This window comes from Odontesthes bonariensis, chromosome 13 (assembly GCF_027942865.1).
Source record: "Odontesthes bonariensis isolate fOdoBon6 chromosome 13, fOdoBon6.hap1, whole genome shotgun sequence".
NCBI lineage: Eukaryota > Metazoa > Chordata > Actinopteri > Atheriniformes > Atherinopsidae > Odontesthes > Odontesthes bonariensis.
The window spans coordinates 1,523,512-1,526,721 of NC_134518.1; the positions used below are offsets into that span (position 1 = coordinate 1,523,512).

The 3,210-nt window shown below is 40.5% G+C and overlaps 1 long non-coding RNA gene across 1 annotated transcript; it reads right to left on the reverse strand.

Moving 5' to 3' along the window:
- Nucleotides 1-463: 463 nt before the first annotated feature.
- LOC142397099 (uncharacterized) lies at nucleotides 464-1,481 on the reverse strand. Its single transcript, XR_012772655.1, has 3 exons — nucleotides 1,403-1,481; nucleotides 749-895; nucleotides 464-534 (listed from the first exon to the last, which is right to left on the reverse strand). It is a non-coding gene; the product is annotated as an uncharacterized LOC142397099 (long non-coding RNA).
- Between the last annotated feature and the right edge of the window lie 1,729 nt (nucleotides 1,482-3,210).

Genomic DNA, 3,210 nt, shown 5'->3' on the forward strand with positions numbered 1-3,210 from the left:
GATCCCTCAGGTAACACTGTAAACATTTGGATCTACCTGTTTGGCAGTTTACGCCTGAGAAGAACCCATCGGTAAGCGTTGTAAAATAATCACTCATAGCCACATACATAAGAGTTTACAGTACACCCACCCAACAGAGCCTGATAATTCAACTATGCAGACAGTATGAAGAGTGTTTGTAGATTTATTTACAAGACATTATTAAAACACAATCAAGAATAATCCATAGGAATATGTAAATATGTACAACATAGCAATAACAGAAGAACAACAACATTCTCTTCAAGTGTAATTTTTTCTATCTGTTCTTCCAGGCGCTTCAGGTATTTGGCCTACAGGCAGTTCGTGGCGTGGTGCTGGGGCTTTTTGGGTCGCCGGATCAGAGTGGTCATTCCTGCCTGTGTGGTCCTGCGTATCCGTGCCGAGTACCCCGATGATGAAGAACACTGCATCGGGTTTAGACTGCCTCACGTGTGAAAAATTAGGTCCATCAGGACATCCACATTCCCTTTTCACACAGAACATTCATACACACTGTACACACACAACATTTGTATATTTCAGTTAGTCATTTGTACATTTCAATGTTTATTTATATATTTATATTTGTTCTATATATATATATTTATGTTTGTTTAGATTTCTATTTCTCACATTTTTTGTATTCCTATTTGTTGGAATTAACCTCAGTAAATTTGATAAAGGCAAAAGTAGTTGGACTTGAATTCTTGAACTTTTGAGGTCTTACCAAAGGTTGGCTTAGTCTTTTGACGTTTGACTGCACTCTCCCTTCTTGGATTTGGGAAAGGAGATTTTGAAGAGAGGTACACCGTCTGCTGTCTGGGCCTGTGGTCGGTTTGCATTTTCATTAAAGTGGATCGCCGCCAAGTACAGTCTGAAAGTACAAGAAACAATGTAAACTGTGTTTCTCACAGAATTTTCATTTGTCATGGTGGTGGGGATCAGCTGGTAGAGACACATGCATCATCATGGGAGAGCATATGAAAAGCTCTTTTCCAAAATGCTATAGAAGCTGTTCTCATTACTTTTTTTTAAAAATCTGATTTCAAGCATCAGGAAAGTGATATCAGCTGAGATAGCATTTGAAACATTTAAATGCTGCTTTTAATGGTAGTAACAAATAAAACAATATTTTTGAAAGTAGGTATAAAACATTTTGGAAAAAGCTTTTCATATATTGTGAAGTTTCATAGGAACTATGATCTGAAAACCCCCTAAAAGTATACATTTTTTGGTAAATCAAATATAAATTACATTCACAAGACAATCTTTTCAGGGGACCTGGTCTAGGTGTTTTGTGCCTTATAGTGCTGGAGAAACCCGGCTCAATAATGACATTTCAGACAAAAACTTTCAACAACTACAAGGTAAAACATCTCACCTGCAAAGCATTCCAGTATAGAGAAAGACAACATTCTTCGGTGTGGCTGCAGTCCTATTGACAATGGGGTCAGTCTGGCAGGCAGCATCCCTGCTCCGGGATGTCTGGATGTGAGCACTTGATGTGCTGGCCAGTGAAGAGTGAACCTGATGCAGACAGAGAGCACACATCTCATGGTTCGAAAGCTGAGCATTACACTCGTGATAAACTGACGAGTCACGACAGATTTGAAGTCAAAATTGTGTTCGAATTGACAGATACGTAATGGTGTATGTTCGAGGGAAGTCAGCAAATTTTTGCTAAACATCCTTCACCCAGCCACAACACCCGATCGCATATCACACACGAAAGACGCAGAAACGACTCGACGTTAAAAAAAAAAGTCACCAAACCGTAACAAATGCTTACAAAATATAAAGTCACCAATCTAAAGAAAGGCTTACAAAATATGAATTGTTATCGTCGGGCGTCATTTTCCGTGTAACAGACGTATCTAGCCGCAGAACATAACTAGACTTGCTTACCTAAGTATTCATGCTGTATGTAGTCCCCTACACGTAAGATACTTGGTCAAAAGACAAATGTCTTGTTTTACAACCAATTTTCCAAATCTAACCAGTTTAACAGAGTATTGGTTTTGTAGCGCAGTGTAGGTTTCATGGATAAATACCTCCACAGCTAATGTTGGCTAGTTAGCTGTCACCCATAAAGTGCTAGCGGCTAGCAAATAATTATGACTTACTTGATCGGTGTGGGTAGCTGATGGACCGGCAAGGCTTGGCACTGATCCAGGCTTCAACGTCAGGTGTAGGGTTGTGAAAGCATTCCTCTGAAATGTGTCGCGCAAACACTGACGCTCTTTGGAACATGCATGGGCACCCGTCCCTCTAAATGAAATTAGCCATTCCGTTTTCAAAGGGACAGAGGGTGGAAGCGGAAACATATTCTTCTCTTCATCTTCACATCCTGGCACAGTACATTTCGCATGGTAAAGTCGTTTGGAAGCCATTGCTGTATCTTCTGTGACTGTCTTAAGTCGTGGCGAGTCTCGGTCTACTCCACATGAGTTGGGCGGGTAAGATACAGGTAGTTTACCAGCAGTGGGTGGAGACAGAGGGCGTGGCGGAGAGAGGGGGTGGGAAATTTTGATGAGCTCTATCCTGGCATGACGTCATGCCAGGAGCCTTGAGTCAACGAGACACTTCGAGGCGCTCTGTTCAAAACATGGAGGAAATGCTGTACTGCTCTGTGAATACATTTCGCAATTTCTACTCACTCGGGTGACTTAAGGAGGCTAGAGAAACTCATTTTAAGGCTCAGAAACCTCTGAAAGTGAAATTTTCATGCCATGGGACCTTTAACTATAATGTCTTATCAGATGGCGAGCACTCCTTCACCATCGAGCTGCTTCCCACAAATGGATGATGCCTCCTTTGACCTCCATTTTCCTGCTTTAAGGGTTAGTTTACATTTTTATTGTCAACTTTACACTGACTGTGTTGCTACAGCTCATAGCTTTTACTTTCTTAAAACTGTCCATCCAATTTTCACAAACAAACTCAATCTTTCTGCATCTGTGAACTCAATTCCACGGTCTGCTGTATCGTTTTGCTCTTCAGTTGATCTGATATCAGAGCGGTCATTCTTTACACTTGACTTGCTTATTCCTACTGTCCTCAAAGCACATGATGATTTTGTCATAATTTAAACGTGTCTTTATCGTAGCAGCCATCACTACGATATTATACTATATTTGGACTATAATCAACTACAAACATCTAAAACTCATCATTTAAGTTCTGTCATTT